Source organism: Notamacropus eugenii, chromosome 5 (genome assembly GCF_028372415.1).
Source record: "Notamacropus eugenii isolate mMacEug1 chromosome 5, mMacEug1.pri_v2, whole genome shotgun sequence".
Lineage (NCBI taxonomy): Eukaryota > Metazoa > Chordata > Mammalia > Diprotodontia > Macropodidae > Notamacropus > Notamacropus eugenii.
In genome coordinates this window covers 10,922,448-10,942,594 of record NC_092876.1, presented here as the reverse complement: position 1 = coordinate 10,942,594, position 20,147 = coordinate 10,922,448, and the positions used below count along the sequence as shown (strand labels likewise).

Genomic DNA, 20,147 nt, shown 5'->3' with positions numbered 1-20,147 from the left:
GAGAATTTTTGCCCAGGAAAAATCCTGGAATAGTGGGATCAGAAAATCATAAAGGGAGGGCCCATTTGCTGTGGCTGAAGGGGACCAGTGCAGAAACAGAGCTGTCCCAGGTAGCCCCACTTCAGTGAACCAGAAGGAGATCCTGACCCATATGGAGTGGAGCCTGTAAGCACCAACATCAGGACCTCAGACACTCCTTATCACAGCCAGGTGAATCATGAAGACACTAGTGCAGATAGTGGTTCATCAACCTCTGAGTCTGCCTGGCTCTAGCTCAGGAAAGGAGACCTCCTGTGGCCAAACTAACCCTCCATCACACCTAGTGCAATGGGCTCCAGGGTAACTCTGGGGAAACTCAGAAAGACTTCACCTGGCCTCTGCTTTGGCACAGTAGCCAGCTCAGCACCAGATAAGCTGCCACATTCTAGCTTCTAGCAGAAAGAACCAGAGGCCACAATACACAAAGCCTCAAGTTCTAAGCATAGAAGCCATGGGACAGAGCCCCTGTACACCAGAAGCAGAGATTCACTTTAAAAGCCAGGAAAAAGGCAAACATCATGAGCAGGAAACAAACCAGAAAAGAACATAAAATCTTACTATAGGGACAAGGACCAAAACACAAATACCAAAGAGGTCAACAATGAGACCGCACTCCCATCTGAAATCTCAGAAGGGAATATGAACTGGTCTCAAACCCAAAGAGTGTTCTTGGAATAGCTCAAGAAGGATTTTAAAAGTCAAATTAGAAAGATAGAAGAATAATTGGGCAACGATTATGAAAATATGAAAAAAAAGAATTCATGGAAGAATTTAAAATTGGAAAAATGGAAAAAGAGATACAAAACCTAACTGGAACAATTGGACAAATGGAAAAGGAGACACAAAAGCTAACTGAAGAAAACAGCCTATTAAAAATTAGAGTTGGGCAAGTAGAAACTAATGACTCTATGAGACATCAAGAATCAGTCAAACAGAATCTAAAGAATGAAATAATAGAAGAAAACATAAAGTATTTCATTGGAAAAAAACTGACCAGAAAACAGATCCAGGAGAGAAAATCTAAGAATTATTGGTCTACAGGAAAACCATGATGAAAAGAAGGGTCTGGAAAATGTTGTCCAAGAAATCATCAAGAAAAACTGCCCTGAGTTCCTAGATCCAGAGTGCAAAATAGTCATCAAAAGAATCCACTGATCACCTCCTAAAAATGATCTCAAATTGAAAACACCAAGGAATATTGTAGCTAAATGCCAGAACTATTAAGTAAAGGAGGAAATACTACAATCAGTCAGAAAGAAAAAATTCAAATATGGAGGAATTACAGTTAGGATCACACTGAACTTTGCACCTTCTAAGTTAAAAAGATTAGAGGGAGTGGAATATGATATTACATAAAGCAAAGGAGCTTGAACTACAGCCAAGGATCAATTACCCAGCAAAACTGAACATAATATTTCAGGAAATGAAATAGACATTCAATGAAATAAGAGATTTCCAGACCTTCCTGATGAAAAGGCCAGAGCTCAATAGAAAATTTGATCTTCAAATACATGTCTCAAGAGAGGCATAAAAAGGTAAACAGGGAAAAAAGCTTCTTATTCAATATAGGCAAAATGCTTACATCCCTATAAGGCAAAATGATACTTGTTAATCTTGAGAATGGTGTATTTATCATGATATTTAAAAGGAATATACATACATAGAGGGAGTGAGTATAAAGTAAATGATGTGATGATAAAAATGTGATTTAAGGGTGCAAAGTGATTATAAGGGGAGACTTGAAAAAAGAGGAGGCAGGAAAAGGTAAATTACATCACAGGAAGAGGCACAAAAATATATTACAGTAGAAGGAAAGAGAGGAGGGAGATGAGCGCTGTTTGAGATATACTCTCATCTGACTTGGTTTAAGGAGAGAACAACAAACTCAGTTAAGCATAAAAATCTGACTTTCCCTAGAGGCAGTAGGAGAGGAAAGGGGAAAGAAAAGGAAGGGAAGGCTAAAAGCAAGGGAAGAAACAGTAAGGGAAAAGGGGAAATAATGGGATGGGTCTGATAGAAGGGAGGGAAGATTGAGGGATGTGGTGGTCAAAAATGAAGGAGGGGAAGGGAGAAGGGAGAACTAAAAACATAAACAGAGGGGAATAGGATGGAAGGAAAGACACAGAAAGTAAGCATAAATGTGAATGAGATGAACTCTCCAATAAAACAAAGCTGAATAGCAGAATGGATAAAAAACCATAATCCAGCAATACACTGATTAAAAGAAACACATTTGAAACAGGGGGATACACACAGGGTAAAGGTAAAAGGTTGGAGCAGAATATATTATGCTTCAGGTGATTTTTAAAAAAAAGCGGAGGTAGCAATCCTAATCTCATAAAAAGTAAAAGCAGAAATAGATCTAATGAAAAGAGAAAAAGAGGGAAAATATATTCTGCTAAAAGGCACCGTAGACAATGAAGCAATATCATTATGAAACATATATGCACCAAGTGGTATAACATCCAAATACTTAGAAGAGAAGTTAAAGGAGTTACAGGAAGAAATAGACAACAAAACTATACTAGTGGGGGACCTCAACCTCCCCTTCTCTGAACCTGAAATATCTAACTTAAAAATAAACAAGAAAGAAGTTAAGGGGATGAATAGAACTCTGGATAATGTAGATACGATAGATCTCTGGAGAAAATTGAGGAAACAGAAAAGAATATACCTTTTTCTCAGTGATACATGGCACATATCCAAAAAATGAACATGTACTAGGGGATAAAAACCTCACAATCCAGTGCAGAAAGGCAGAGATAGTCAATGCTTCCTTCTCAGATCATAATGCAATTAAAAAAATGTAATAAAAGGCTATGGAAAGATAGACCAAAAATCAATTGGAAACTAAATAATCTAATCCTAAAGAATGAGTGGGTTAAACAACAAATCACAGAAACAACTGATAACTTCATTCAAGAGAATGATATTAATGAGACAACCTACCAACACTTAAGGGATGCTGCAAAAGCCATTTTTAAGAGAAGTTTTATATCACTGAATGCTTTCATGAATAAAATAGAGAAAGAGATCAATGAATTTGGCTTGCAACTGAAAAAGCTAGAAAAAGAACAAATTGATAATCCCCAAGTAAATACCAAATTAGAAATATTGAAAACTAAATGAGAGATTAACAAAATTCAAATTAAGAAAACTATTGAACTAATAAATAAAACTGAGAGTTGGTTTTATGAAAGAAACAATAAAATATATTTGATTAAAAAAATAAAGAAGAAAACCAAATTACCAATATCAAAAATTAAAAAAAATGAACTCACTGCCAATGACAAGGAAATTAAAATAATAATTAAAAATTACTCTGTCCAATTGTATGTCCATAAAGTTGACAATCTAGGTGAGATGGATGAATGTTTTAAAAAGTATATAAACTGCCCAGATTAATAGAAGAGGAAATTTAATACTTAAATAACCCCATCACCAAAAAATAAATTGAATAAGCCATCAATGAACTCCCTAGAAAAAAATCTCCAAGGCCTTCCCATTTATCACCCCACCACATCTTATCCCCGTACACATCACTTTCCTTTAGGGCAAGACTTATTTTTATACTTCATTGCCTGTACAATTTATTTAACAGTTCCATGTTAAAACAATTTTTAATATTTATTTCTGAAGTTTTGGGTTCCAACTTCTCTGATTTCTTCCTTACCCAACCACCCTCACTGAGAATGCAAGCAATTCAATTTAGGTTATACAGGTGTCATTGTGCAAAACACTTCCACTGAAGAAAATAGTTCTTGAAAAATTAGAATGGAGCAAATGGAAGATAATGACTTCATGAGAAACCAAGAAACTACAAAACAAAACCAAAAGAATGAAAAAATAGAAGACAATGTGAAATATTTCACTGGGAAAACAACTGACCTGGAAAATAGATCCAGGAGAGATAATTTAAAAATTATTAGTCTACTTGAAATACATGATCCAAAAAAGAGCTTAGACATCATCTTCTAAGAAATTATGAAGGAAAACTGCCCTGATATTCTAGACACAGAGGGTAAAATAAAATGGAAATAATTCACTGATCACCTAAGGAAAATGCCTAGGAATATTGTAGCCAAATTCCAGAGTTCCCAGATCAAGGAGAAAATATTACAAGTAGCCAGAAATAAACAATTCAAGTATGGTAGAAATACAGTCAGGATAATGCAGGATTTGGCAGCTTCTACACTAAGGGTTTGAAGACTTGGAATATGATATTCCAGAGGTCAGAGGAGCTAGAATTAAAACCTAGAATCACCTACCCAGAAAAACTGAGTACAATACTTCAGGGGAAAAAAATGGAATTTCCATGAAATAGAGAACTTCCAAGTGTTCTTGTAGAAAATGTGATTTTCAAATACAAGAATCAGGAGAGACATGAAAAGGTAAACAGGAAAGAGAAGTCGTAAGGAAGTCATTAAAGTTTAACTGTTCACATTCCTACATGGAAAGATGCTATTTGTAACTCATAAGGCCTTTTTCAGTATGAGAGTAGTTAAAGGGAATATATATATGTGTATACATATATATATATACATATATATATATACATGAGTATATATATATACATATATACATACACATATATGTAGGTGTGAATGAGTATGTATATATGTATGTGTATATCATACATATGTAGGTGTGTATATGTACATGGGTATATGTGTGTATGTATATATATACATATATACATACACACATGTATATTCATAGATGGTATAGGGTGAGCTGAATATGAAAGGAGAATACCTAAAAAAATTTACTGTTCAATGGAGTGTACTAGGAATAAGAGAAAGGGAGAGGTACAATGTAGCAACTCATCTCACAGAAAAAAGGGAAGAAAGAGCTTTTACAATGGAGGGGAAGAGGGAGGAGATGAAAGGAAATAATTGAGCCTTACTCTAGTGAAAATTGACTGAAGGAGGGAATATCCACTCAATTTTCCTATCCACTCAATTGGATAGGAAAGTCTATTTTACCTTGCAGAAAGACAAAGGGAAAGGGGATAGAAAAGGGAAGATAATAAAGGGATTGCAAATTGGAGAAAGGGATAATCAGAAGCAAACACTATTGTGGGAGGACACGTCAAGGGAGAGAATGGAATAAATGAAGGGCAGGATAGGACAGAGGGAAATGTAGTTAGTCTTTTACAATATAGCTATTATGAAAATATTTTGCATTGTTACACATGTATGACCTATATTGAATTGCTTCTTTTCTCAATGAGAGTGGGTGGGGAGAGAGGCAGAGAATGTGGAACTCAAAGCTTTAAGAAAGAATGTTAAAAATTGTTTTAACATGCAACTGGAAAGTAAGCTATACAGGCAATGGAATATAGAAATCTATTTTGCCCTGCAGGAAAATAGAGGGGAAGGTGAATGGAAGAAGTGTGGGTAAGAGAAGGGATGACACACCAGAGGAAGGAGTGGATGGGGTGTATGCTGTCCTGGGGTAGAGGGTATGGAGAGATGGGGAAAAAATTTGAATTCAAATTCTTGTGGAAGTGAATGATAAGAATTGAAATATAAACTATATATTAAAATAAATAAATAGCAAAAAAGAAAGAAAGAAAGACCACTCAGAAAAGTCTTGATTCATGATATCCAGTTAAACTACAAAAAAAGATTTATGAGTCTTCAGGAGGAAGCTGAAGATAACAGGAACAGTGGCTGTCCTTACTTCCCTGTTTCACATTGAAGTGAAGAGAACCTAAAGAGAAAAAAATGATTTCACAGTGAACTGCTGTTGTAGAAGAATGACATTTGAACTTCAGGACCATAACATACGACACAGGGTTAACAGGCTATTGGTCACAGATGGAGTACTATTTAAACAATGGGAGTTAGAATGTAGCTTCAAGGCATCTCACGATATTAATTAAAAAGACTTTATATTAGAAAAATGGGATAGAAAAGATTTCCTCCACATATCCCTTAAGTTAAATGCAATGTGAGGAACCTTAGAGAAGCACAGCAGCTGAGAAGGCCATAAATCCAGAGGATACAAAATGTAAGATTGGAGTTCCCAGTAAATCGCGGGGTCTCATGACTGCATACACAAATATTCAAGGTTCAATCAACAAATGGGAAGTACTAGATGCCGTGATAGGAGAGAACAAAATGGACCTCACTGATGTCCCTGAGATTTGTTGAGAAGAAAACCAAAATGATAACATGGCTTGGCATGAGTATACTTTATTCAAAAGAAACAGCTTGGGTAAAATCTAGGGATGACAGTGTTGACTTCTAGGAAGACATAGCAATCAGAGGTGGGATTATGGGAAGCATGATGAAGGGATTTTGAAGAAGGCCAAGGGAAGTAGAAACCAAATGGATTTGTCACTGAAATCTATATGCTACAGACCACCTGAAAAGGGAGATGAAATACATGAGGATCTTAAGAAATAGATGCCAAGACTGGCACAAAGGCAGGATATAGTGGTGACAGGGAATGTCAAATATCTGTCATTGTTTGGTTGTCTCTCTCTCTCCCAAGAGTCAAATAATTAATAACATATCACATTGCCCTTCAGTAATCCCACCCTTCAAAAGATGAAAGAACGAACAGAGGCAATTCTAATATGGATCCAGTTCTAACTAACTGGGAAGAACTAGGTGCCTTGGTAGAGACATTGGGAAACAGAGGAGGAGGGAAGTGACTATTTTATCCTAGAGTTTTTGTGGAATAAAAAGAGGAAATCTGGGCACTGTTCTATAAGTATCTTGATTTTTGCATAGGAGATTTCAAAATAGTCAGAGGAGAGAGATGTATGATTGATCCCATGAGTTAAATGCTTTAAAGGAAATAAGGCCAGGAGGTGTGGAAGATGCTCATGAATTTCATTCTGAAGAGAAAAGGAGGAACAATTTCAATGAAGAGTAAAAATGGGATTTTTCTGAAGAGATGAAAGAAGTTTGCATGGGATTCACCATTAAATTTAGAGCTGCTTTTTAGAAGAACTTGTACTTTTTTATTGAGAATTTGTTTTGTCTTCCTCAAACCTCCCATCACTTCCACCTAAAAGAAAAAGGAAAACAAACCCCTCATAACATGTACATGTAATCACCTTCAACAAATTCCCACACAGTTCTTGAGGCAAAATGCCATCCACATCCAGAGAAAGAACTATGGAACTGGAAGGCTGAATGAAGCAGAATATGTTGTCTTGTGTTGCTTTCTTTTGTTTGAGTTTTTCTCATGGTTTCTCCCATTCTTCTTAATTCTTTAATGCAGCATGACTAATGTGAAAATGTGTTTAATAAAAATGTATAAGATAGCATGCCATCTGTGGGAGGGAGAGAATGGGAGGTGGAGAAAATCCTCAGTGCTTATTCATCACCATGCATCCATCACTTTTGCCAGGAGACAGGTAGTTACATTTATGATTGGTTCTCCTCAATAATGGTTGGTCACTTCATTCAAAAAGAGTTCTTACATCTTTCGAAGTTGTTTGAACTTACAATATTTCAATGTTGCATGAACTATTCTCCTGGTTCTGTTCACTTCACCCACTATAAAATCATGAAAGTCTTCCCAGATTTTACTGAAATTCTCCTACCTAATACAGTAGCAGGAATATGGTCAGTGCTTAACCAATGCTTTTTAAATTGAATATCTCTCCTGCTCCCTTGATATAAACTTACTTCTCCCTTCAAATGGGGAAAAATTGAGTCACTTGGGGAAAAATTGAACACTTAGTATACTCTTTAAAATCTTTTCCAACTCTAACATTTTGCAACCTAGATTAACACTACAGGACAGCCCTTATGGGCTTTTCTCCCAAAACACTTTCCCTTGATTCATCCTTATTTATTACCTGACTTGGGGTAGGTCAGTATAATGACATCATTATTCTTGACCAGAACCTCTTACAGACAAGATCTGAGGTCCTCTATACTGAAACTAATGGGAAATAATATTGCCTTGTAAGAAATGATTCATTTGGAGCCCCATTCTATTTGAATTAATATTAATCAATTAGATGTTTTACATATGTAGGAATAATTAGATAAGATAGATTCTTACACTAGGCCTTTAAAATGAGGCTCAAACTTGAATGTTATGCTCACTACTTGTTCACCAAGCTATGAGGCTCACTTGAGAAACCATAAGAATCTTAACAAAGATATCTCCATCCAGTTTTGCTCAAACTACATGTTCAAAGCTGGCATGGTTGGGCTGCTTTGAGTTTGGGGAAAGTCTCCAAACTTATTTTTGTACCTCTAGACCACCCTCCCTTGTCCAGCATGAACAGGTGACCATCTTATGACCTCTTAGTCCATGGAGATGCCCCATGCTTAGCCCAACCTGTGACCTCTCCTGTGTACATGTCATTTTAGGCCCACAAGAGTAAGGTTTACCAAGCAATGAGATTCTGTGCTTCACCATGACTCTTTTGCATATTTGGGTTTCAAACTATATAAAAAAAGGTCCTGGAAGAAAGGACATCTGAGATCCTGAGGAAGATCTGAAGTCCACTTCATTAGAGGGGACCATGGATCTTTTAATAAAGTGCCATTGATTTAGAAGTCTGCCCCTGTGGTTTTCCTTGCAGACTGGGCAATTGTAATCTCAACACCCTCAAACTTTATGTATTCTGATAACATGTTTGTGTAGCATGCTGTTTGAGATTTCTGAACTTTCTTCTTCATATTCTCACCTGAATCCTCCTTGCTGAGACTTCTGTCCTTAACTTCTTGTTAAGAGTGTCCCAGTCCCTGACAACACTTGGAAACACACTGTCTTCATCCAACCAGTATTGCATCCACAGTGCAGAAAGTATGATGTCTTATTGCTGTGTGTCTTAGCAAAGTGACCCAAAACTGAATTTGTCAGAGCAACAAAAGTACCATGAACTTTGAGTACGCAGGAAATTTTTGCAAGAGAATGATGGACAAGGTTAGGTATATAGTACACAAACTACCTCTCCAAATAACTTCTTGATTTGCTATACAGATAACTTCATTTGTCAAAATGCAGAGGAACCAATGAGAGCCGTACTACTGCAGTGACATGAAAAGACACTTGCTCCTGGTGGGGTCCATTGTTTGAGTGTTGACTGCCAGGAAAACAGTTTAGTCCTGCAAACAGTGGGCACCTTCCATGGCTATGGGGGTTGCTGGTACAAAGAACAAAGCAATCAAAGGTTGCTGCTGCCCTGTAGGGAGTGTCTGTGTCTGTCAGCTTTGCCTTCTAGCTTTTTTTTTCATATTTGTGAAGGAAAAAAATTGCATATCAGTTTTTCTTTAGTTAAAAATTGGGGTGATGTAAAGGTGCAATTTTGTTTTAACAGGCATATTTAATGCTTTCAAAACTGTTTCAGTGACACACACACATACACACACACACATACACACCTGTGTATAGAGTGATTTACATTCAAATACATTTGTGCAATTTTAATCCCTGTTGACTGGATCTTTCAAACTGTTATAGTAGTACTTGATCAAATCCCTGAGGGCAGTGTGTTAATACTTTGCCAATCAGGAAATATTCCTTAATGAAAAGAGATGTTGGAAAGACTGGCAGCTATTAACATTGCAAAACTGGGCCAGACTCTGGTCAAGAAGAGTGTATTACTGAAGCAGATTTTTTCTAAAGAAAATACACAAACACCTTGCAGTTTGGGTTCTCTTTGCATCCAGATTATCTATGCTGTGAGTTGTGTGTTCTTTCTGTAAGCATCTACTATTTATATCTTCTCAGTTTCTTTGACTATTCAGGATCCAGAACAAGTGGTCATAGTATATTCAGAAATATCTGCACAATATTACTGCCTGACTAGCATAAGCATAAAATTTTTGTCACCCATGGGATGGCCCTGTTTAAGGAAACTGTGATCCTAATGGAAAAGGAAAATGGGAATCATGATATGATTCAGGGCAGCACTTGAATAAAATGCTATTTCTTACAAAAAGCATAGTAGCTACCTTTGACAATATGAAATGGACAACTAGTATGTACCCTATAGTTGTCTCTCCGATCAATGTTCTTCAGGTAGCAGGGATCTCAAAAGATGTGGTTCTGATCAAACACATACACATTTCTTGTACTATTACAGTGTTTAGTTTTTAAGAGAAACAGCCACACAGCAAAAAGTGTTTATTTTGTTGGATAAACCAAATCAATTCTCTCAAAAATGACAGGTGTTTTTAAAAAGATATTCTTCAGGAACTCTAGAGCAAACCACCTGGGACCACCTGAATGTATATGACCAGGAGGAAATAGCCTGTATCTAATACTTACATCTGACAACAATCCACATATTGGTTACTTCTGTGAAAACTGGTGCAGAATTTCCAAAAACTTTTTGCAGTTTTTGATACCTGCTTTTTTTTTTTTGTAAAAACAATGAAGTTCTGAAAACAAATTGTCATTGTTGAGTTTTTAAAAAATGACTCTGGGGGTAGAGCCAAGATTATGGAGTAGAAATAAGGACCAGCTACATCTCTCCCCCCCCCAAACCCCTCAAAAAACCCATAAAAAACTACTCTAAACAAATTCTAGAGCAACAGAAGCCACAAAATGACAGACTGAAGCCAGTTTCCAACCCAAGACAATTTGGAATACTGAGGGTAAGGGTCTATCACACCAGGCTGGGAGCAGAGCAGAGTTCAGCATGGGCCATGCCAGAATGGACATAGTGGGAGCAGGTCTTAGAGGACTGAATCAGTGGCAGCTGCTGTGGATTCCTGACTTCTTAACCCACAAAGGTTAAAGACAGCTTTAAAGGTCAGAGGGAAAGGTCTCTCATTTGGCTGTGATTTGGCACCAAGCCCTGCCCCAGGCCCAGGCCCAGGGCAGCTACAGTCACTGTTGAATTGGGCATTGCTTCTGGAGTTCTCCACATAACAAAGCTCAAAAGCCAAGTGATTGATTGGTAAAATGAACAAATAGGGGGAAAAGAAACAAACTATAGATTCTTACTTTCTCAGTGAAGAGATATCTTCTTACATCATTGGTTATGAGAAAGAGCAACACATATAGCCAGAAGACAATAAAGACAAAACTCCTGCATTCAAAGCCTCTAAGAAAAATATGAATTGGTCTCAGGCCATGGAAGAACTCAAAAAAGATTTTGAAAACCAAGAAAGAGATGTAGAGGAAACATTGGGAAGAGAAATGAGAGAGATTCAAGAAAATCATGAAAAAAGAGATTCAACAGCTGGCTAAAGGAAACCTAAAAAATGCTGAACAAAGTTACAACTTTAAAAGTACACTACTCCAAAAGGAAAAAGAGGTCCAGAAATTCAATGAAGAGAAGAATGCCTTAAAAAGCAGACTGGATCAAATGGAAAAAGAAGTCCAAAAGAACATAGAAGAAAATAATTATTTTTTTAAATAATTTTTTAAAAACTAGAATGGAGCAAAGAGAAACTAATGACTTTATGAGAAATCAAGAAAGTATAAAACAAAACCAAAAGAATTAAAAAATAGAAGACAATGTAAAATATCACATTGGACAAACAAGTGACCTGGAAAATGGATCAAAGTGTGACAATTTAAAAATTACAGGACAATCTGAAAGCCATGATGAAGAAAAGAGCCTAGACAGCATCTTTCAAGAAATCATCAAGGAAAACTGCCTTGATATTCTAGAACCAGAAGGTAGAGTAGAAATTGAAAGAATCCACCAATGGCCACCCCAAAAGGAAAACTCCTAGGAATATTGTAGCCAAATTCCAGAGTCCCCAGGTCAAGGGGAAAATATTACAAACAGCCAAAAAGAAACAATTCAAGTATTGTCAAAACACAATCGGACAACACAAGATTTAGCAGCTTCTTCCCAAAGGGATCAGAAGACTTGGAATGTGATATTCCAGAGGTGAACGGAGATAGAATTAAAACCAAGAATCATCTACCCAACAGAACTGAGTATAACACTTCAGGGAGGAAAAGGTAATTTCAGTGAAATATAGGACTTCCAAGCATTCTTGTTGAAAAATCCAGAGCTGAATAGAACATTTGATTTTCAAATACAACACTCAAGAGAAGCACAAAATGGTAAACAAGGAGAAATCGTAAGGGACTTATTAAAGTTCTATTGATATCACTTACAAACATCTTTCTAAATCTCTGGATTCTCCCTTCTGTAATCTCCATTCCAAGTTTTCACAAAGTCCTAGACTTTTAGTCCATTCTCTCGCCAATGAGGAATAAGGTAAATCCTCCCATCCCAGGATTTCCTTCCCAAAAGCCTCCCTGTCTCCAGGTAGAGGTTTTATATATTGAGATTCCATCCTTATGACCATTTGTAGTGCCCATGTGATACCTACAGCAGCCACTATGAATATGCATACATATTTCCAAGGTAAAATATATACTCCCTCACCCAAAGATGAGACCAAAATATTTATTCAGATACCAGAAAACTAATCCCACCATGGTAAAAAGGAAGTTTATAAACATTACCAATACAGGGAGCACTACCATCCCCAAGCCTTCCCTCCATGAAGCCACCCCATAAACAAACGCCTCTAGGCATGGAACAGAGATCAGAGTCTGGGTCAAGTGAAAATGAAACCAGAAATCACTCCAAATTGAGACTATGAGAAATGTTATTTAAGAGAAATGTATTTGGAATCAGAGTCTACCCAAAGAAAACTATTGCATGGGTCTTCTTTGTCACCTCTCAGTCACTCAATTCATATTATAGAAATTATATAGAGGGGTTCGCATAACTATCTCATCTCCACTATTGTCCTTGGAGTTCCCAAGAGGTAAAGATAGAACATATTCCACAGTATTTATTGCACTGAGTGTAGTAACTTTTGGCTTTTCAAACACAGTGAAATTTTCTGAGCATAAGGGCAAACTCCAATATTTGTTGAATTATGTAACTATTTGTTTTTCAAAGGTCATGGACACCTTCTAAAACTTAACATCAGCATGATGTTGTAAGAAGAGCACAGGGTTTATATCAGAGGACCTGGGTTCAAATCTTAGCTCTGCTTCTGTCTACCTGTACCACCTTATGTAAATCACTTGGGTGTAGGGTGTGTTCAGGGAGAACCAGTACATTGGTGTGATGGCTGCCAAGCCTTTTGGGGGGCTTATTCCACCTTTAGTGCTCACTTGCTCCACCTAACTTTCACCTGTGGCTCCAAGAAGCTGCAGCATGCACAGTGGCCACACCTCGGTAAACTGTTTGGGCAGATGGGCCAAACCAGATTGAGGATAACCAAGGGGTCTCAAACCCATTGCTGAGTTAGGGGAATATCTACCCCAAGCATGTGAAGACTTCCTCCGGTGAAATGGAAGGATGAGAACAATATGTTCCAGTGGCCATGAAAGCAGCTAAAGCAGGCAATGTAGAATGCTTAGAGCTTGGTTAGACACCGAAGATGCTAAGGTCATCCACATTGCAGCTTGACTCATCGCCATCCATCTTGATTCTGTCCTGCCACTGGACTATGAGGGCTCTGAAGGAGAGAGTGAGGCTGAGGACTTCATGCAACTCTGCCTCACTTAAATCCAATTTACACACGAATCAAAAGGCATCACCCATACTGTTTTACTATTATGCCCCAAAGTCCTGTGGTGACAGGCTAGTGATGAAGCAGCAAGTGGGGATATCCTGGGAACTGTAGTTACAACCTTGCCCACAGGTGGCCCATGCCATAGGGGAGTTTCTCACTGAAAGCATCAGTGGGACTCAACAGCCCACTGGGTGTCTGAGCAGCCTTTTGAGAATTGCACTGCTCACCTCCTGCTGTGAGGAAGGGGCTAAAAAAGGTGCCCTAAACATTGTCTGCCTATGTAACCCTTGCCTGATTACTGCAGCAAGTGAGGAATCCCAGTATGAGGTCAAAACAAATAAAATGCACAAAAACATCTGCAAAGATGATTCCACTCACCATCAGCACATGGAACGTGTGCGCACTTATAGACAACAAAAAATTCAGCACACCTGAAAGATGAACTGCTCTTGTTGCAAGAAAACTCAACAGATATCACATCCAAATAACAGCACTGTTTCACAACAGTGAAACAAAGTTGGCAAATGAAGGCCAGCTTACTGAAGTTGGAGCTGGATACACATTTTTCTGAAGTGAGCACAGTGAAAGGAAGCGCTGTGAAGCTGGCATGGGTTTTACAATCAAAACTAATCTAGTCAGCAAGCTGGTATGCCTGCCTAAAGGAGTGAATGACAGGCTCATGACAATGAAATTGCCACTCACAGAAAAATGCCATGCCACCATCATCAGTGTCTATGCTCTTATCATGACGAACCCTGATGAAGTCAAAGAAAAATTTTATGAAGACCTAGAGACCCTTATCATAATATACCAAAAGATGATAAGCTTATAATTCCGGGTGACTTTAATGCTAGAGCATCCTCAGACTACCAAACTGGGCAGGGAGTCCTAGGGAGGAATGGAGTTGGAAACAACAACAGCAATGGTCATTTACTGCTGAAGACTTGTGCATCACATGATCTTCTCATCACCAACACTGTCTTCCATTTACCTAAACACAATAAAACTTCATGGATGCACCCTCGCAGCAAACCCTGGCATCTAATAGATTATGTGATTGTAAGGACAAGAGACAGACAAGATGTGAGAGTGACAAAGGCAATGTGTGGCACAGAGTGCTGGACTGATCATAGACATCCTTTCCAAGTGAAATATTCACATTCATCAGAAGGGCCCCCCCTCCAAGGCAAAATGACTACCAGAAGAATCAATGTCAACAAATTAGAGCACTTCTCTGAGCATGAACAGTTTTTTGCTAACTTTGAGGGAAAGTTGAGCCAACACATAGTTGGCAACAGAGCAGCAGAAAAGGAGTGGGCAGCTTTCAGAGATTTGGTGTACAGCACTGCATTTGCTCATCTAGATCAGAAAACTCACAAACACCAAGATTGGTTTGATGAAAATTATGGGTAAATTTAAAAGCTGCTAAACTCTCATTAAAAAATGAGCACTTGGGAGGAGTCAAGATGGCAGAGTAGAAAGATACACAGATGCTTAGCTCTTACCCCAGAGCCCATAAAACTCCTGTAAAGAAGAGCTCTCAACAAATTCTAGAGCAGCAGAAGCCACAGAACAACAGAGTGGAGGAGATTTCTGTTCCAGATTGACCTGAAAAACCAATGGGAAAGATCTGTCACACCCTGGACCCAGAGCAGAGCCCAGCCCTGCCTTGGCCACACAGCACTGAGAGGAGCAGATCCAAGCAGGTTTCAGGGACAGAATCTCCAGCAGCAGCACAGGTCCCTCAACCCACAGGCACCAAAGGTCAGTGAGAGGGTCTTTACAGCTGGCTGAGAGGGGAGCAGGGTGTCCCCATAACTCAGGCCCCGTTGGGAAGCAGCAGTAGAGGCAGCAACAGACAAGGGCTCCCAAAGCAGGCAGGAACCTGGATCCATTATTGAAGGTCTCCATGTAAACCCCCTGAGGGAACTGAGCCCTGTGTGGCAGCCCTGCCCCCATCTGAGCAGCTGAACTTAATCTCACACTGAATAGCAGCCCCACCCCCCCAAAAAAACCCTAAGGCTTGGGAGCAGCATTTGAATCTCGGCCCCCAAGCGCTGGTTAGGCAGAACTGGAGGTGAGGTGGTTGTGGAGAGGAAACTCAGAAGTCAAGTAACTGGCTGGGAAAATACCCAAAAAAAGGGAAAAAAAATAAGACCATAGAAGGTTACTTTCTAGGGGAACAGGTGTCTCCCCCCATCCTTTCAGGATGAGGAAGAACAAAGCATACTGTCAGAGGAAGTCAAGGCCCCTGCCTCCAAAGGGGATTTAAACTTGGCTCAGGCAATAGAAGACCTTACAAAACAAGTTAGCATCTTACTAAAGGAAAACCAAAAAAATTCTGAGGAAAATAACAGCTTTAAAAAGGGGCTAACTCAACTGGAAAAAGAGGTCCAAAAAGCCAATGAGGAGAAGGAGGTTTCAAAAAGCAGAATTAGCCAAATGGAGGAGAAGGTTCAAAAACTCACTGAACAAAATAATTTGTTGAAAGAGAGAGTTGAGTCCAGGGAAACAAATGACTATGAGTTAAACCAAGAAGTTAATAAACAAAACCAAAAATTTGAAAAAATAGAAGATAAAGTGAAACAACTCATTGGAAAAACAGCTAACCTAGAAAATAGATCCAGGAGAAATAACTTGAAAAATTATTGGACTACCTGAAAGCCATGATCAAAAAAAGAGCCTAGACATTATCTTCCATGAAATTATCAAGGAAAACTGCCCTGATATTATAGAATCAGAGGGAAAAATGGATATTGAAAGAATTCATCATTCACCACCTGAAAGAAACCCAAACAGAGAAACTCCTAGGAATATTTCTGAGTTCCCAGATCAAGGGGAAAATACTGCAAACAGCTAGAAAGAGACAATTTAAGTACTGTGAAAATACAATCAGTATAACACAGGATCTGGCAGTTTCAACATTAAGCAATTGAAGGGCTTGGAGTGGGATATTTCAGAAGTTAAGGGAACTGGGATTGAAACCAAGAATCACCTACCCAGCAAATCTGAATATAATACTTCAAGGGAAAAAATGGTCATTCAGTGATATAGAGGACTTCCAAGATTTCATGTTGAAGAAAAGACCAGGTCTGTATTTAAATATTTGACTTCCCAAGACAAGAATCAAGAGAAGCATGAAAAGGTGAACAGAAAAGAAAAATCATAAAAGACTCTCTAAAGCTGAACTGTTTACACTACTACATGGAAAGAAAATATTTTTAACTCTTGAATCTTTTCTCAGTATTTGAGTAGTTGGAGAGATTGTACACACACACACACACACACACATACACATAGATAGAGAGAGAGTATAAGGTGTGTTATATCAGAAGAGATGATATCCACACACACACAAAAAAAATAAAATAAAATAAAATAAAAATGAAGGGGTGAAGGAGGAAAATTCCGGGAAGAGAAAGGGAGTAATGGAATGGGGCAGTCTATAACTCATAAAAGAGATAAGAAAAATCTTATTCAATAGAGGAGATAAGGGAGAAGGGGAGGGAGGGGGAAATAAAGCTACTCTCCCCACATGTGGCTGAAGGAGGGAATAACATGCTCACTAATTTGATATGAAAATTTATATATACCACAGGAAAGTAGGAGAGGAGGCGACAAGTGGAGTGAGGGGAATGTTAGAAGGAAGGGTAAATGGGAAAAGGGAATCACTAGAAATAAACACTTTCAAGAAGGGACAAGGTCAATTGTAGGGGGGAAAATAAGGGGGGGTAGGGTAGGTCAGAGGGCAATATAATTAGTATTACACAACATAATTACTATGGAAGTCTTTTGCAATATTTAGTTTGTATTGAATTGCTTCCCTTCTCAGTGGGGTTAGGGAGGGAGGTGGGGAGGGAGAGAAGTTGGAATTCAAAGTATTAGAAATGAATGTTGAGAATTTTTATTGCATATAATCAGGAAATAAGAACTACAGGGATAGGGGTATGGAAATTCATCTTGCCCTGCAAGAAAAGAGAGAAGATGGGGATAAGAGAGGGGTGCGGTGTGATGGAGGAGAGAGTACATTGAGGGAAGGAGTAATCAGAATGCAAAGTTCTAGGAAGCAGGGGGAGGGGAGTGATGGAGAGAAAAATTGGACATGTTACAAAGTGAGATAAAAGCAATAAGTATTAAAACAGTAGACTGAATTAATTACTGAGAATAAATCAATGACATCTTTAGTTTGGAAAAAAGAATTTCAGTCTAAATTTCCAAGAGGAAGGTAAACTTGGGTAAAATATGGCATTGATGGATAAGTCAAGGTTTTAATGGTAAATTAGATTTTATGATTGCCATTTAATCAGGAACTAGAACATGTATAGAAAGGCATGTAAGCCACTTAAGACTTACCTCAAAAGATGTTCCTTAGCCAAAGTGAAACTATAATCATATTTGAAACATGGTTATTGGAACTTGCCATTTTCAGATGCTATGGGTCTATAAAGTGACTGTTTGACTGTTCTTCTGAGTCTAACTCGAGGTATGGGAAGCAAGAAAGGCAATCTGAGCCTCCAATACATGATGCCAGTAAGCTGATGAGATGCTGGTATGAACTGCATAGGTGATCTCAAGGGAAGGGTGGGAGAGCAGCTGTTCAGCATGGGCTGAGGTGGGATTCTCCTGACTCAGTTTCCCCACTGCACCTGGCAGATTTTAAGCCTGACTGAATGCAAGTGGATGGTCTAATCCCGCCTGGAGTTGACATGAAGTTGGGGAGACATTGTATCCCTGCAATGTCTTTATTATTGGTGGCAATTTCCTATAGTTAAAAGGTTTGTAAACTTAATACCAGATCTATTCAATTATAGATTATGGATAGGGGAACTTCTGAGGGTGTCTAAAATTAAGCTATTAGGCATAGGACTTTAGACCAACAACATTAAGTTAGGGTCCTTTAATTCTTAGTAATACTGTGGAGACAATTAGGTCAAGAACTTGTGAGGTTAACAACATAAATATTATCTGTGGCTCAGTTGGTTAAGGTTAAAAAAAAAAATTCTTTTGTGATCCATATAGTAAATGCTTTAAAAAGATGTATCACCTAACCAAAAGTTTCAATTGCTTTATCTGTTATAAACTGTGTTAAAAATAAATAAATTTTAAAAATAAAATAAAAAATGAGCGCTCCACAGGAAGTACCAGCAGGATAGTTCACCCACCTCTAAGAAGGCAGCATTTAATTCCATCAAAAGCAAAGTACAAGAAAGCTTAGAGAGATGCAGGATTCCTGGCTCAGTAAGAAGGCAGATGGAATTCAGTTTTATGCTGATAGTAACAATCCAAAGTGCTTTTATGATTCTCAGAAAGCTATTTATGGACCAAAAACCTATGGTCCATCACAATTACTCAGTGCTAATGGAGCCACATTGATTAGTGATAAGGAAATGATCCTAGAGAGATGGGTTGAACATTTTCATAGTGTTCTCAACAGACCATCATCAATCAATGCTGAGGCCATTGACCATTTACCTCAGATTGAAGTCAGTCCCTCCTTAGCTGAACTTCCAACTGAAGAAGACCTTTTGAGAGCCATTAGGCTCCTTTCATATGGCAAAGCACCTGGTGCTGATTCTATTCCAGCTGAGATTGACAAAGTAGGAGGATCATTGCCCATACAAAAGCTGACTGAAATTTTCTAGGTTATATGCCAAGAGGAGGTTATCCCCCACGAGTTCAAGGATGCCTCCATTGTCCATCTCTATAAGGGTAAAGGGAATAGATTGTCCTGCAACAATCACAGCGGGGGTCTCTCTCTTATGCATTTCTGGCAAAATTCTAGCAAGAGTCCTCCTTAATAGGCTGATCTTTCACCTGAAAGATGGACATATACCTGAGAGCCAGCGTGGCTTCAGAAAAGGCCAAGGAACAGTCGATATGGTGTTTGCTGCCCGACAACTCCAGGAGAAATGCCAGGAGCAGAACAGAGGTCTATACACAATGTTTGTAGATGTGACCTGTCAGATTTTGACACTGTCAGTCATGAGGGCTTATGGAAAATTATGTCAAAATTTGGCTGCCCAGAATTCATCAGTATTGTATATCAATTTCATGATGGCATGTTTGTCCAAGTTTTGAATAGTGGACAATGTTTTTGTGCTAACAGAATGAAACTAATGGAATGAAACAGGATTGTGTGCTCACTCCCATGCTTTTTGGCATGATGTTTTCAGCCATGGTGCCAAATGCTTTCAATGAGGAAGAACATGGCATCAAGGTCAACTACCATATTAACGGTAAGTTCTTCAATTTGAAAAGGCTCCAAACCAAGATCAAAGTGGATGGAGTGTTGGTGCATGATTTTCTGTTTGCAGATGATTGTACACTCAGTGCAGCCTCTGAAGCTGAGATGCAACAAAGTATGGATCAATTCTCTTGCTGCCTGTGCTCATTTTGGTCTAATAATTAACACCAAGGAAACACAAGTGCTCCATCAGTCACCACCACATCATCTGTTCATGGAACCATTAGTTTAACAACAAATGGAGAAGTTTTGAATGCTGTGGATAAGTTCACTTACCTTGGTAGTGTACTTTCCAGGGATGTACACATTGACAATGAGGTTGATGCATTCATTGCCAGAGCTAGCTCAGTGTTTGAGAGAAAAAAAGTTTGGAGAGAAGA

At 38.5% G+C, this 20,147-nt stretch overlaps 1 long non-coding RNA gene across 1 annotated transcript in view; it reads right to left on the bottom strand.

Annotated features, from left to right (window-relative positions):
• Nucleotides 1-19,453, bottom strand: part of LOC140503333 (uncharacterized) — a 56,091-nt gene extending 36,638 nt beyond the window's left edge. The window contains exon 1 of the long non-coding RNA XR_011966774.1: nucleotides 19,357-19,453. This is a non-coding gene — a long non-coding RNA (uncharacterized lncRNA). The remainder of the gene's footprint in view (nucleotides 1-19,356) is intronic.
• Nucleotides 19,454-20,147: the final 694 nt, after the last annotated feature.